The sequence below is a fragment of the Ochotona princeps genome, chromosome 11 (assembly GCF_030435755.1).
Source record: "Ochotona princeps isolate mOchPri1 chromosome 11, mOchPri1.hap1, whole genome shotgun sequence".
Classification (NCBI taxonomy): Eukaryota; Metazoa; Chordata; class Mammalia; order Lagomorpha; family Ochotonidae; genus Ochotona; species Ochotona princeps.
The window spans coordinates 42,003,113-42,019,484 of NC_080842.1; the positions used below are offsets into that span (position 1 = coordinate 42,003,113).

The 16,372-nt window shown below is 46.2% G+C and overlaps 2 long non-coding RNA genes across 4 annotated transcripts in view; both read left to right on the forward strand.

Annotated features, from left to right (window-relative positions):
- Positions 1 to 1,071, forward strand: part of LOC131481395 (uncharacterized) — a 28,742-nt gene extending 27,671 nt beyond the window's left edge. For 2 of the 3 annotated variants that reach the window (XR_009246293.1, XR_009246292.1), the window contains exon 5: positions 908 to 1,071. This is a non-coding gene — a long non-coding RNA (uncharacterized LOC131481395). The remainder of the gene's footprint in view (positions 1 to 907) is intronic. The other variant, XR_009246291.1, reaches the window with a different exon arrangement.
- Positions 1,072 to 2,282: 1,211 nt separating this feature from the next.
- On the forward strand, positions 2,283 to 5,364 carry LOC131481396 (uncharacterized). The gene is made up of 2 exons (XR_009246294.1): positions 2,283 to 2,416; positions 4,889 to 5,364. It is a non-coding gene; the product is annotated as an uncharacterized LOC131481396 (long non-coding RNA).
- Positions 5,365 to 16,372: the final 11,008 nt, after the last annotated feature.

Genomic DNA, 16,372 nt, shown 5'->3' on the forward strand with positions numbered 1-16,372 from the left:
CTTGCCTTAAGTCAACACATCCCCCAAACATATACTATCAAAAGTAGCATTGATAAAAAAGCAAGTCGTTTGAACCAAGAAGAGGATGAAAGCAAGTTGTAAACATAGAACCCAAACACAAAATACACACCAGTTCACTTACAGAACCAAACAGGGTTACATAGAATCAGTTCAAATCGAAGAAAAAAATCTTTTTGTTCCCCCATTAGCTCTCAAATTTAGGAAAAGAATCATGGTAGCATGCTCACCTTGAACCTGGGATTGGATACTGTGGTTCTTGTGTAAAGGAAAATTGGCAAGGGCTATGGAATACAGTTTGGAAATTTGAGGTGAAGGAGGGAGGGAAGAGAGACTGGAAGATTGCATAGTTGTGAAACAGTGGCTTCTCATCAAGGTGAACAAGTGCATCATCTGATAAAATAGCATTTGATATATATTGTTTTATTTTCATTTCTGTTTGAATTATTTTGTTCTCTGTCCACCAGACATTTCATACGTTGAAACAAATACACATTGCACACACGTACAACACACACTCACACACACATGTGGGCCCTAAACACTTGAATTTCATAGCCAGTCTTGGAAAGGACTCTTCCTCACCCTGTTCTGGTGAAGTCTGGATTCACCAATATGTTTTGGCGACATTTTAACCCCCTTTTGGCCCAAACTCATCTCTCAAACCAGATTTTTTTCTTTCAGCAGCAACTGAAGGAGGTGGGCCCGGGTTCAGGCAGATGAGGGACAGAGGAAAGCCCCAGCACTGGCTCACTTCTCATGGTGCAGGGGAACTTCTGTGGAAACCACTCAGGTTTTGGTTGGGGGAGGCGTCGAGTGGGTATTTCTGAAGAGTTGGGTTGGGGAAAGGAGATAAAACGTCCTGCTTTGTTAACTGTTAACATCCTAGGTGGTGCTGTTGAGAAACCACAGAAGAAGAAACAAAGCCAGCAGAACAGCCGTTTTCAGAACTTTGAGAAGGCAAGTCTACGTGCTGTGTCCTTTACCTCTCTTCCAGTCTATTCTTTTAAGAAGATACGGAACACAGCACAAGTCCCAACAGCTTCCTGCGTGACACAGGACATGCTCCCCACCCCCATCCCCACCAAACCCTCCCTTGCATACATATGAAGAGTTGTGAACCAACAGGAAAATAAAATAAAGATGAATACACTGTATATTTTCCCATTCTATCAGCTTCAAGCATATATATATATATGTACATATATATATGCATACATATATATTTATGGTAGTTTACATTTAATATAGGAAATAGCACAGGTCTTTCAGTTACATTTTATACAGAATCTCGGCATCTTATCCTTCATTTTTATTCTGTCTCTCCCGCTTTTTTTTTTTTTTGGATCAACAATTGGCTATGACAATCTATAATAAGGCTTCACAGAAAGAATTCTGCATGTTTTGTTTTTTTCTAAGAACCAAAGTATAGAAAATGAGGTTTGATTCTAGCACCTTAGACAGTATTAGTGATGTTGTTCCCTTGGGAGAAGTTAGCACTACCCAACTTCCTAGGTGAATCCGGACCAGTTACACAGTATTCACAGCTATTGCCAAAGAGAGGATGTAAAATGTGGCAGAGAGGGAGGAGCAAGAGAACAAAAACAAACCCAAGATGAAAATCCTATCCACGTACAAACAAAACTGTGAAAACACATCAAGTTGCTGTCTCCAAATCACTAGAAATAGGGTGATTCAACACCACTGGTTCAGCCTATGAAGTCACCCTTCCCCTTTGATGTAAGGAGTCAGGATGCTCTTGGCAGTCAGGGAAAGTGAGGGAAACTGAGTCTGGTTCAGATTACAAAGGACACTGAGTTAGAACAAGTCAGAGCTGCCCAACTCTGGCCTCTTATTCCCAAACTGCTCTTGGCTGCCTTCCATTGTGAGTTGATATTTCGGAAAAAGCAGCTTATTGGCCACTGACCAGGAAGCAGAACAAACCAACCAAGAATTTGTGTTAAGATATCAGCACCAAAGGAAGTTTGAAAGAAGCTGCTCTTGGCTCCCTCACCAGACAGACCTTCTCTGTTATGGAGACAGCAACTTTCACAAGAAAGGAAGAAACTTGTCATAGGCAAATAACCCATCTCGTCAGCTGAGACCTTCCAGACATCCACATGCTTGAGAGAGAGACATGAGTTTCAGTTGAGTAGCATACATTTTTGTAGAGGAATAATCCACTCCCACCAAAGCTGCATCAGAACCTCAATTATATAATTATGTAACTATAGTGATATATCTATACCTCTATCTATTTATATAGATATACATTAAAATCTTATACTGCCCTGGCACGTGAGACCAAGGAAGATACTGGCATTGCTGTTTGCTGCAAGTGGCTGCCTTGAGTGGAGTTACACAACAGAGAAGCACCACGAGCAAAAGGCACCACAAGGTTTGGAGAAGTTAAATTGTTTGTTACCACTGCCCTGACCTCTCTGCGGTGGGGGAGGGGGAACAGAAAACTCTGTCTTTAGCAAGGACCCTGGAGGCACTGGATCCAAAACTCTCAAGTACACATGATCATTCCAACTCGACAGGGAGAGAGAGGAGAAAGAGTCCGACCTTGTTCCTTTTGATGAAATTTTCTTTTTGGCTAATAGAAAAGGAAAAACTTTTCAGTTTCTTCAAAGAAATAAGGGGACATAGACACTGGAAACCAGGCTCTCTAAAGAAAAAGACAGAAAGAAAAAGGGACAGAAATCTTGTGTTAAATCCTCCGTGGAAATCCAGTGTTTCTAACATCATTACTTGGTTGCAATGCATCAGGAAAAAAAAAACTAGGAAATGAAGGATATTACCTCCATAGGCACAGTTTGCCATAAATAGCACCAGGTCTAGATGAATGAAGACAGACAGGTGTCCACATTAGTCCATACATCTGAGAGCCATGTGTGTTAACTTAGAATCAACTTGGCTCCATTCTCATCATCTAGCCAAGGAAATGGAAGTTGTTGGCCAGCTGAGAGCACCAAGAATTCCATGTACAACTGATGAACCAGAAAAAGGAGCAGATTGGGGCGGGGGCAGTTGAGGACTGCAGAGTGGATGCCTAGTGGTGTTTTAATTACTAGCATATTTGCAGGCTTTTATAAATCCCTTCCTACATTTCTTGCTCCAGACAACGGAACTTGAATTTGCTGCAGGAAGTTTTGGATGCAGGGTGGGGCTGAGCTGCAGAGTTCCCAACAGCCACTGTCTGTTTCTGACTTCAGGTCTGCACTGGACAAAGGAAGTCAGGCAGCCTGACTGGGACCCACAGGACTTCCAGGATTTGCTCTTCACTGTGCCACGCCCTGTTGACAAGATGGGGATTAGACTTGGATCAAAGTGGCTCCCTGTGCAAGTGCATCTTTCCCCATACCTGGGCAGAAGTATTCCCTGAAGCCAGATGCTGCTAAAGGGAAATTTTGGCATGGCAGTCTCTGCTGTATACTGATTTGAGTTGAATTCTTGCTTTTCCTTTTGGTTCCTCCAGCTTGCTAGTGGCAGGATTTGGGGGGATGGAGGATGGTGTCTCCCTTAAATTGGCATTTAAATTCTAATTGCTTTCTATACTGAAAGTGATAGTCCCACTTGAGCACATGGTTCCTATCACCTTCCAACAATCTATTTTTTTTTTAATCCAAGGAGTATGGAGAGTAGGGAAGATCCAGAAACTTCTTCCCAAGGAGTCCTAAGATCTTCATGAAATGGAGAAAAGCCTGCTGCACCCAGCCTTTCCCCCTGAGTCTCTTCTTTATGTTTGGAAGTGTATCTGTAGTTTTAGGAGAATGGCTTCTATTCTCTCCTTCCAGAAGTTTCTAGAATGTCTTTCTGGACAAGAATGATATTACTGATCTCAAGCCCCTGCTTTTCCTCCAAACAAGGGTAAATGGTGCTGCTGACCAAGGCCCAGCACCCACAGTGGGTGGCATCTAAATCGGAAAGTGTGGGTTGAGCTTCTCACGATGGGAGGGCTGGAGAGCCAGCCCCTTCCCCCCCAACCCCTCCCTACTCTCCCCACCATCCTGCTGCTGGTGGCCAAGGAAGTAGCAGAAAAGGAGAGGGCTCTAAATTTATCATTATTCTGCTAAGTGGAATCCATGCAGCCAAGTGCACTAGGCTGTGGCCCCTGAGAAGGGAAACATTGTGAGGCAGGGCTCAAAGGCCACCCCTCCTACAGCCCCCTGTTACTTTCAGAGTCAGGGTCAGGGAAGGGGAGCTTCCTTACTGTGGCCTCCCTCAGTGACAGACTCAAGTCTGTATGCAGTCATCTTGCTCTGCCTTGCACTGGAGCACTCAGGTTTATGGCTGAGTCATTGCAGCCAGGGCATTTTAGAATTAGAAGGAACATTTGGGTAATGAGTAAGTGGATCACTCCAAAAGGCACTGTAATTGGCCCAGAGTGTTGGGGCCATAACTCAGACTTGCTAGTTTCCTGTGGGAAGCCTGTAGACTGCTCTATTATGACAAGCTGAGATTTCATTCTTAGCCTTCTTCCTTTCCAAATTTTCATAGTTCCTCGTCTCATTTGAGGATTACATTTGCCCAGCTAAACTGAATTTCGTTTTAAGGATAAGTGCTCCTTATGCCCTGCATAGGCGTGCATTTGTGATACATCATTTACCTCCAGCCACACTCATTAAGGCTCTCCTCCATCCCTCACTCACACGGTTGTGCACAACCACCACCTAGACAGGTCAGGAGCAGGTGTGATCCAAGGCAAGGTTATCACCCAGTCCTTCCTTGAAACTTTGGCTGAGTCACTTCAACCCAGACTTGAGGCTGAGACTTGGGTTAATCAGAGGCAGACATGAACCTGACGGAAAGGCTCTACTGACAGGCTTTATTGTTAACCTAGAGCTTACTGTAATTTTAATTTCAGGAATCTCAAGAATAAAAGAGGACATTTGAGCTTAAGAAGCTATACTTTACTCACTCAGCTCTTCTCAGAATAAGTGAATGATTTGTGGAGCTGAGACACAATGGTTGTGGAGCTGTGGGAAAAAGGGAAGGAAAAAACTCCTGGCTGGACATGGAAGTGTCTCCTGAGGTGACTAAGGCTGCCACTGACAACTCCCTGTCTCACTGGATCTGAAAGAGATGGAACATGGGTGTCCACCCTTAGCCCAGAACATCCAAATTCTAGATTGTTCCCATTACAGAATCAAGCCTCATGGCTTGTTCAGTGAATGGGAATACTCGAAATCTCAACAGTCATGGTGTTGACCACTAAATTCTTAAAACTCACAAATGTACCTAGAGATCTGTTCCCAAGACAGTGATGATGGAAGTGAACAAGGAGCAGTGAGAATACTTCATTAGCCCTTTAGGGAAAATTACAAATTGCATGCACTCACAGCTGTGCCTTACCTGACAAATTCAACTGGTTTTGCTCTGTAAAGTGATAGTAGCACCTTCGGGCTTTACAGAGCAGGGAGCACAACTGGGACAAGAGTGTCCAAGAAAAACTGAAGAGAGGTAAGAAAATGTCCCCTTCGCCTGCCCATCACATAACCCTCACATGGAGAGAAGAGATTGGATCTGATCTTCTCTGCCTCTTAGGCTGCCCCTCTGAATCAGACTGAGAGGTCAGGAGAGCTAGGGACTGGGCACAAGGGAGCCCAGGGAGTTGGCACAGGGCAACATCAGACATGTGGGCACATAGCTGGAAAATGCTGGGAAACCCAGTCCTGCTGTAGGGAGATAGATGCTTTTGCTTTGAACAGTAAACCCAGGGACACCAAGGAATGACAATGAGGCCTCAAGAATTGGTCTTTTTTCCCCCATCTATCTCCTTTCCTTCATTCATCCCTCCTTGCATTCTCTTTGTGTATCCCTCCTTCCTTCCTTTGCCTAGGTATTTTTTTTCCTGTAACGCACATGTAACTTATTTAAACTGTAAAGGAGAACACCAGCACTGGAAGGCAGGGCCCTTGGGGGGACTGCACTGGAAAGCAGGGTTCCTGTAGGACTGCACACTCATTGCCCCCTCCTTATCCTGCCTCCAGGCTGCCTTCCTTCCACCCTGATGAGCCACATTTCTGTAAACCTATAGCAAAGCATCTTTTCTTGGAAACCAGGGGAAGAGATCTTGGGGCTATCATTCTCAGAGGGTTGGGACTGTGGACAAGAGGACCTAAGATTTTCCTGGCCTGCAAGTTGGCATATATTTAGATATAAAAGAGAAAAAGCACAAAGTTGGCTTGCTGTCTGTGTGACTCTGGGACCACTGTGGGACAAGTGGAAGGAGGGAAGGGAAGAGCAGCATGATGGTGCTGACTGGGCAGTCTGCAGCAGCTGGCTGAACGCAGGAGACACAGACTGTGCACAAGAGACAGACTAGAGGAGGGGTCTCTAAACACTGTTCCTGGATTTGGGCCCAAAAGAGTCTCCAAGGACTGAAGACAGACCCTGTGGTTTTTCTTCAGAATCACCACTGGCACTTTGAATTGGCAGGTGACAACCTCAGCAAGCACTGGCCTTCATCTAGAACATCCCAAGAGAGGGTCTCACTTCTCTGCAGGTAGCCTTTCTGGCTCAGAACAGGATCTAGCTCAGGAGAGAGACTGTGGGGGAGCTGGAAATACGACTGTGAGAGCCCCTATCCCCACAGGCCTGTACAGCACTCTCTCTTTCTTGGGAAGGATTCCTGGAGCACACTCAAACATCCTGTCCCTTCAGACAAGCCAATTCCATCATCAAGGCAAGAGGAGTTGGAGCGGCTTCCTCATGGTCATGTGCACTGGTCTGTTGGACAGGTCCCAGATTTGCTGCGGCATTGCTGTTGCAAGGGGGAAGGCAGCTGGCCCCGCGGTAGAACTGCCTCTGCCTCTCACAGGGCAAGTGCTCAAAGACCTCCAGGCCAGCAGACATGCCAAGTGGACTTTGTATTTAGGCAGAGGAGTCACTTTCCCCAAGTCCAAGTGTGGCGTCACCAGGCCAGCCCCGGTCAGCCTCATCTGCAGATACTGACTATGAAGGGCAGCCACAGAGGGCAGGTATGCTTGTCACAAGCCAGAGAGGACATAACGTTGTCTGGCTCCAAACAGTAGTGATCAAGTTCATGCTCCACACCTTGCCTCTTTCTCTCTCCCTACTCTGGTGACTGCCATGCTGTGCTGGAGGCTCAGGTCTCTTTGCTGTAGAAGACAGGGAGGTGTTTAGAAAGCTCCTTCCTCGAGTTCTCTGAACTTGCTGAGAATCCTGGCAGCAACTGGGCAATGTCTTCAACCCCAGCTGAAGCCTGCTATTGGCTTTCTTCTCAGCCGGAGGTAATGAAGGCATATCTCAGGCCAGAGGTGTCCTCAGGACACTGTGCCTGGAAGAGAAGAAAACTCTGTGTGGGCTAGGTCTATATCAAGTCCAGCAAGGGTACTCTGTCTCATGAAACTTTTTAAGCTCTTTAAGGGGTGTGTGTGGGTGGGTGTGGGTGTGTGTGTGGGTGTGTGTGTGCGTGCGTGTCCAATATTGGCATGTTTATGTAGCTGCTGTGACCCATAAACTTAGAATACTGTCATATGGCCATATACCCCTCCATTCTAATACCATCTAGAACAACTTCATAAACTCAGATAATCTCTTAGATTATGTGGTTTTCAGCATTCTTCTTCTCCCCTCTTCTCTCTTGCTTCTTTATTAAGACAGTTTAAAAAATGCAAGTAGGCCATTACTAGCAAGCAGATACTACATGGTTAGTGGGGTTGGATGGGGTTGTAATGCTCTTCTGTGACAACCTAGAGGTAGCTGTCCAAATTTCCATTTTCATTGAGTGGCCCAAAACTGCTTTTACAGTTATCAGGGAGTGCCCCACCTATTTAAGCGATGTCACCTGTCCAACTCTCCTGCCATCTCCACCAGGATTTAGGGCCATGCCTTCTCAAGGCACATGGATTTAAATGAAGGAAGTAACAATGGTCATGCCTGACTTGAGGTGGCCTAGACCAAAGCAATGCAGGAGGCAATGGCTCCAGGGGCTGGCACAAACTGTCGCTGGACAGTTGGAGATACATTTGGTCAAAGGCAAGCTATAATAGGGATGCCAAGGCAAGCAGAAAGGCTGTGAGGGTTGTATTCGGACAAATAGCTCTGACCTAAAGCAATGGGCATAGAAGGACCAGCCACAAAGAGGGAATCCCCTGTGCAATCCACACATTAACACCATTGTTGGGAGCTGCTTGTAAGCATGGACTGGAGAAGGGTAGAAAAATGGCAGAGAGGGGGCTCTCAGAATGAACCAGGGCAAGGCAGCAGCACCAAAAGGGGAACACCTTCCTCAGGCTCTGGAAACAGGACACAAAGCCTCGGGCTTGCCTGGGGTGCCTAAAGCAATTCACCTGGGGACTCCCCAGTTCTCCTTTCAAGAAAAAAGGGGACCACGACCGAGACACCACAATCTCTTCTTGCAACGAAAGGGTCATTTTTAGTTTTTTTGAAATCAAATAAGCTTTCTTTTCTCTTTGTCTCGTCTTCTCTCTGAAAGTATACAAAGGAGTCCACTTCTTCCCTTGAAGGCTCAACTCATGTAGTGATTTTCAACATAACAAGAGGTTTCTCTCTGGTTCTGAAACACAGAGGAGGCCCTGCTGGGGTCTGAAGCTGTTCTTTCTGTGGCAGGAGGACTTCTAAGGACTTGAGGTGGGGATGACAAGACTTGTAATACTGCAAGAGCTCTCCCAAAGCTACAAACCCCTGAGAACATTTCCAGGAAGTTTCCAGAAGGGGCTAGACTCTTAGGTTTGGCTGGTTTGGCTGTTAGTAGAAACGAGTGGACTTCCAGTGTTAACACTCTATACATACAAATCATTTCAGAGGTGCCATATTTCAGAATGTTTTGGAACCCAGACTTGGTTCACTGAATGCATTTGGGGGAAGAGAAGGACTTTTTTTCTTCTTCTTCTTCTTCTTTTTTTTTGCATATAGAAAAGCAAATGAGAATTTTTCAGAAGGCCTTGTTTTATGTGAGGCAGCTACCTAATTGAAAACTCATCCTATCCTCCTGACTCCAGACCTACCACACCACTCTCTGCTCCCTAAAAAAAAAAAAGCTAGATGTTTAGATTTGCCTTTTAGTTAAAGGCCCTTGTCTTTGGAAGCCAAGCATTTCCAGCAAACAACAATGTACCAGACTCTCCAAGGAAAAAGATACCCCCCTTCCCACCACCACCAAAACTTCCCTAGCATTCCAGGACAGCACAAGCAAATGCTCTCTGGGTCCGAAGAGAGAAGATGAAGGCTGTGACTTCGCTGAAGCTAAGCCAGGGAGGAGTAACTGAAGTAACAGAATCACAGGAGCTGGACCCACAGCACTCTCCCACAAGGCTGCCTTCATTTTCCCACAGAGAAGGTAGAGCGACCAGTGTTTGCTTCTCAAAACAGCCTCCCCAGATGGAAACCAAAGCATTACAACAAAAACAAAAACAAATCTTCCTTCTTGTCCAAGCCCTTGGAAAAGAAAGAAGAATAACCATTCTGGGGTAGAAAGAAGAAATGTGGGTCATTTTCTTGACCCACATTGAAACAACTCTTCATCTGCTATTCTCTTGTCATTTTTCTGCAAGAATTCATTCATCAAAAAAAAAAAAAAAAGAGTGGAGGAACTATATCACATCCTTACCCTCCACTTTCCCAAACACAGAGCCTTATTATACACCATAGGTGCTCAGGGTTCAAAAGAATTTGAAATTGGAAGCAAACTTGATAACTCTTCTCCTCAAAGTGCCTGGCCAGACACATGAATTGCTTTATCCTCACAACACCCCTGTGAGGTAGGTAAGCAATATTCTTCCCATTGGATAGAGGAGTCATTAGCCCCACTTAGACCTGCAGAGATGGAGTCCTGGCCTTTTTACTTTCAGGGGCATGGAAGTAAGAATATGCTTCTTCATTCTTTAGATGCAATCTCTGATCCTTTTGCAAGGAAAGAAAATGCATGTAGCAGTCACTGCCTCTGCTTAAAAAGAATCTACTTTGCTATTTCAGCCCTAGCAAGAGTAACAAGTGATGACAACATGATCGCTGGCATTTTCCTTCCATGCACGTCCAGAAGTTCCCTTGTCCCCCACCCTTGCCTCTTCTTTACTCTCTTCCAACCCACTACTGAGTCACACAGTCCCCTGGGGTGGCACGTGTCCATCTTCAAAGTTCTCGCACAAAGGTCACACAGTCCATCTGCCAGTCCCAAAGGGATGCCGATGAGAGCCGAGCATCAAGTATAGGGTGTCCTGTGTGCCTTCCTTATGGGTTACCATCAGAATTGCCTTGCAGAAACAAATCCCAGCAGCATTGGGCCTTATCCACTGGACCATCAGACACAAAAATCAAAGAGAAGTCATTTGCTGAATTCCAAAGTGGGAGCTGCTCCCTTGTGCCATCATAGCAACAGTAAGAAGCTTAATAAGCAGAGTCAGGGCAGGTGGGAAAAGGGCATCTGGTCAAGGCTCCACAGCCGAGGGCAACGAGAATTGAGCAGAAACTATTGAGACCTGCCCTGTGTGGGCACAGTTCTTTTGGACACTCTCAGGAGGTGCCTGCCTTTTGTTTCCTTTGAGTGACATTTTTTTTTTTAATCAGATTACACCTGAACTCCCAGGAAGGGGCTAGGGCCAAGTTGACTGATCCACAATGGTTGAAACATCTAGAATTTTCCTTTGTAGGAAAGTTTCTCAGACCCAATGGGATACCTATGTCACCATTGGCACTCCTGAATGCTGGTGTCTTCTGTCACTCCCACCTGCCCTCACTCTGGGTTAAGTCCTAAGAAGAACACAGAAGTTCTTTAGAGGAGTCTGATTTCTTGCTCAGAGTGCTTTTGTTTGTGGAAATGTTAACAGTCAAACCATAGTTTTTTAAAAAAAAAGGAAAGAAAAAATTAACAGAACTTTTCCAATTTTAATTATGACAGGGAAATACCCTGATTTAGACACACACACAGAAATCGTGGCATTACTCAGCCCTGTCTTTCTCTGATTCTGCCTCAGGTCCCACTCATCAGGGTGATGGAGAGCCACCAAAGGACCCACAGGGTTTGTCTAACTATGATTGTATTTCAAAAAAAAGCTTTGTTTTCTGTACTCTGCAGAGCTGAATAGAGAAGGTGAGTCTATTTGATAAGAGGGCCTTAAGGTAGAAAGAACTATAAGAAAGAACTAAGATGAGAGACTGATTTCTCTCGAAGAGATTCCAACCACCATAAAACCAATTTCCAAACAGTCCCTTGCTCATTCCTCTTGTTGAGCACAAAGCTCAACAAACGTAGGATTTTCAAGTTGATCCTTTTGTATATGCTTACATCCTTTAGAAAAAATTAACGAAGGGAGATTTGGTTTAAAAATTACAAGTGGCCAGCTGGAGCCAGCTGATGGGGTCACCTGACTGGGATGCCACTGTACTGGGTTCACAGTGCTGTGAAGTACCGAAGAACTATGGGGATGTGCAACTTCTTCCCATCCAGCTCTCCTTCCTGCTCAGCCTGGAGCTCCTGGGTGCCACTGCAACTGGAAAATGCCCTGGCCTTTTCCACATTTCCCAAGGAAGGAGGACACCTGTCTCCCTATAACAGGCAGCGCAGCCTGCCTCCTAAGAGCATCCCTGAGCAGGAAAGAAGAGGTTGGCCTTCTTTGTTTCCACTTTGTAGGTGGAAAAAGCAAGGCACCAAGAGGTGAAGTGAGTTATCCACGGCCACAGCAGGGGCTCCTGCATCCACCTGCGTCATTTTCCGGATCTTTCTGGGTCTAAAGAGGAACACCTAGGAGATGTGCAGCCGAAACAGATCTCCCAAGCCCACTGCAGCCGGAGGCCCCAAGGGTCGGAAAAACAGATTGAGTGTTCACTTAGTAGATGACTGCTTATCCAAATCCACCATGACAGATGGCCACTGTTTGCCTATTGAGGGATGCTTACTGGGCTAGCAATTGGCACTGTGACTTCCTTGTCCTCCTTGGTTTCAGCATGATCTGCTGGAAGTAGAATTCCCTGGGGGCATGGTCATAAAAATGCTGACTGACTTCAGTTTCTTCTGGTGTGGGATTTGGGGATCAAAATTAGAGTTTGGCAAAGGCCTCATCTCACACAGGGCAGGGGGCCTGCACATTAAATTCTTTATGAGATGGGGCAGCCGGGAGCAAGCAGGTGCCCCCAGGTGCTGTCTGCTTATGTCCGCTGTAGTCTATTCTTAGCCCTTAACACAAGGTGTTGGCCTGCAGCAGGGGGATCACCTGCTATGCTCCATCTGCTGCCCTCAGGGGTTGTCATTAATAGCACACATGACCTTTGGCTCAAGAAGGTTCCAGTCCTGTCCTGCCAGCCACTGCAAGGAAAGGCACAGGAAACAAGAAGAAGCAGATGGTGCCTGGGAGAACTGAGTAAGGCAGACAGAACCAGGCAAGCAGAGGAAAAAAGCTACAGCCAGATCAAAGGCAGTGTCTTACTATTTGGCCAACAGCACAAGATGCAGTGTTTTAAGCCACAAAGGAAAAAGGAAACCTGTAAAATAGCTAAGGATGAATGAAAAAGAGGCTTGTGATGCCATTGCAAGAATTTAGAAGAAGCATTATCTTTTTCCCCAGTAAGTGGCTTAGAAAAAAAAAATCTCTCTGAGAGGGCAAAGTTGCCTCTTTGTGTTTTCATGTGTTTTGAGGTTGAGACAGGCACACATTGTTCTAGGAGGCTTGGGGCTGTCCTCCTACAAGTCCCTGGGTTTGTCACCTGCTATCAGCTATCTTCTGTTACTTCTGTTTTCCAGAGGTGGAACTGTGCATGAATATGGAATGTTGCTTCTATGATAGTGGGAAAATGTGGGATGCAGAGAAAGGTGTACCGAAACCTGAGGGAAGTGTTCACTGTCTGTCTCATACACACTCTTGACCTTGGAGAGGAGCAGACTTGACCTAAGTCCATTTCCGTTATGATGCCTGCGTGATGTTTTATGAGGAGGGCTGTCCTACATAGTCAAACACTCGGTGTGTATTTGTCAGGTTGGCAAATCCCTGTGTCCTTCCTGCCCCTGCATTCTTATGTGGCCTATTCTAGGTCTTCCTGGAGTTCTTCCAGGTCTCCCTGGCAATTTTTCTAGCCCACACTGAGAATGTCACCTGGGTCTGGATGAAATTAATTGCAGGGATCTCTCTTCCCATTACACTCTCCAAAGTTAAATTCCACTCCTCCTACAACCAAATCTGGTCCTGTTCTTTTAGTGTTTTTCAGTTTGGCAAAGAAATAACGGGTTTGCCTTCTTGATCAGAAAATCAAATAAGTACACCCAAGAGGACCCTATCCAGAACACCTGTCAGCACGCACACAAAGTCTGAAAGGACTCTCGCTAAGAGGTAACAGCTTTCCTTGGCAGCAAAAATGGCACTGTGTGGGTGGGCCAAATGAATGGGATAGGTGACCACCTCCCCCACAGTCCTTGGCAGAACCAGGAGCATGAGGGCAGGGATCTGCAAAATGCACCCCAGCTTCATAGCCTCTGAGGATCTGACCTGTTTTTCCATACCAGAGACTGAGCCTGTGTAGCCTGCCTTAGGTGATGGGCACATGGAATCTTGCTCGCATCTGGAGGCATTGCAGTTTGGGGCTTGTTACAGACTTGCTGTGCGCAAGCAGCAGATGGGAGAGGAACATGCAGGTTCCCTAGCAGGCATGTAGAGATTGTGAAGGAAGTCTACCTGGAGACTAACAGAGGCTGTGCCCATTGCAGAGCTGCTTGAAATAAGATCAGCACCAGAAACCTCTTCTTCTGCCCCATGACCAGAGGCAGATGGAAGGAGAATGGACAAAATTATGTTGTTTGGTGCTTTAAAACAAAATCAGAAGATTTTGCTTTCTGGGTGATCTGGTCACCAGCTAGACAGGATCTGCTCTGTTAGCCACCGTGGAACTCAAGGGACTGTGGCTGTAGAAGCTTTGGGTTAGAGCCACAGGGACCACAGCGTCACAGATGCTTCTGGGCCTGAGGAGGGGTTATAGGGAACCCCAGACCACAGAGAAATGTTTTACACCTTGACTGAGACATTGCCATTTAGTCAGTATGGGCCATTCCAGGACAATTAGGCCAGTTCCATTCTGGTTCCCTATCTGCTTGGAGTAAATGTGTGCTCCATGGCACCCTTGCTACCTAATTCAGGATGAGTGTGATCCTGCTGAGCAAGGGGACACCCTCCTGGGCAGAGTACAGGAGTGGGTTTGATATATGAAATGCTTTGCGGGGAGGAAAGTCTATAGGTGCCCTATCTGAGGGTCTCAGGGCCTTTGGGCACATGAAGTCTCCAGCTTGGTGTCCCAAGCTGGTGACAGTGAACTTGAGATGCCTCACTCATACAGAATGAGGCTTCCCTCCAGACAGGGAGAAAACACAGAGCTCCCCAAGCAAGGTGGGCAGTGCTTACAGGAACAAGGCTACACAGACAGCCATATTTGGGTACTCCTCCCCTGCCTAAGCCCTAATGTGTATGAGAATGAAAAGAGCTGAGTTTTCTACTCCACTACAGAAATGAAATATGGATATGTGTGGGGACATGTGATGTGGGAGCAAAACAGGAAGAAAGGCGAATACCTTACTTTCTTCTAGAACTCCTGTTACCAACAGACTCTTTTCTTACCATCACTAAATACTGGTAATTGCTTATTTTTATTAGGAGACCTTGGAGAAGAAATGGGTTCAGAGCTACCTCTTCAAAAAGCATTGTAGGCTGGTAGGCAGCCTGAACAGAATGGGCTAGGGTCTCGCTGTTGGCCCTTGTTTTGGAGGGGAAGGGGGTTGAAGGCCCAGGAAAATAGCAGATGAGGTCACCACATCTCCCTGGTGCAGAGTGAGTCTTCCACAGGGTGGCCTTAAAGATCTAGGTTTTCAGGCTCAGTGCTATCAGTGAGGGAGACAGAGCAGTGAACATGTGTGTGAGTCCCAGGGCAGCTGGCTGTCTGCAGTTCACTAAAGCGAGTGGTCACTGGCAAGGGAGAGGTGGAGAGAAGACTCCAGGGGAGTAGCCTGGGGCAGCTTAGACAACAGTTTTGTCTTGACTGAACAGGTGCAGGGTGCCAGAGGCCAACACCACGAGAGTCTGGTTACTGCCTTTATGTGTTCTAGGCTCTCTCTTCTCCTTGTTGCTTTCTGCCCTCCTTTTCTTATCTCAGCAAAAGTGGCTCTCCCTGCAGCTTCTCACACACACACATCTTCACCTGCATTATTCAGACTGGTATAAGCAGGGTGGAGGGGTTCAGGTGAGGGCAAGGGTAGACCACTTCAAAGGAAGCATGTGCTGCCTGGAATGGAGTCCACCAAGAGTTGAAAGAAAGGATTGATAGGGTCTCCTGGGCCCTTCTCCTTAGTTCCTAGGGAATGATGCCCCAGGAGGCCTTCCCTGAGCTGGACACTGCCATCCCAACTTGAAGGGCTCCAGGTCAACATGAGCAGACTTCCAAGTAAATGTGAACACATACATGTGTGCACACACATATATATGCATATGTGTGTGTGCACCAGATTCGGAACAATGAAACAGGTCACAAATCTGAGCTGATCACAGTGCTGAAGCAAGAAAGCAAAAGGAAATGCATCCAAGAACAGACATGGAGCTGAAGTGCCAGATGCCCTTAAGAGGACACGTGGCAGAGAATGTGGAGAAAACTGCTCAAGAGATGGATGCTGGCAGAGCCCCAGGCCTGAGGCAGACAAGGGCTGGGACCCCAATGAGCGCAAGGGGCTGGCCCCTCCTCAAATGGCCTCACCTTCTCTAGTCGCAGCAGAGTACTTGGGTGCTCCAGAGACAGCAGAGCGGGAAGAAGACACAGTTAAGGAAGCACCCATTATGGGACTGCCACTCCCAAACAGCTCCTAAGTGGCTCACAGGTCTGTGCTAGGATGGGGAAAGAGGCAGCCCTCCTCACTGAGTGTGCCCCGGTCTGTTGAGCTTTCCAGTTTGGGGTGGGGTGGGGACAACGGGCTCCTCCACTTCTTTCTTCCCACCAGGGAGGACTTCAAGGAGCACCTGAGTCAGGGAGGGAGAGGATGTGCTACAAAGCTACGTGATCATGCACGAAGTCAAGGTGGTTCAAACACAGAATTTACAACCGATTTTACAACCGATTGAGGTTTTTAGGGATTTAGATAAATAATGAATTGGGTAGGAAGGAGAAGCCTCTTTAAACAATCATAATTTTTAAATCCCACAAATGCACAAAAATAGTTCCTCAATTTTTGAACTTCTCTTAAGAATAGTTCAATTTGAGGTTTTGCACCCTAAATAGTTATATCTGGAATTTAAGAGGAAAAGAAAACCGCAGCTACACGCAACAGAGACTAACAGTATTTACTTAAAAATATTGTGTGTGTGTATATATATATATTTATATATATATTTATTTTTATTTA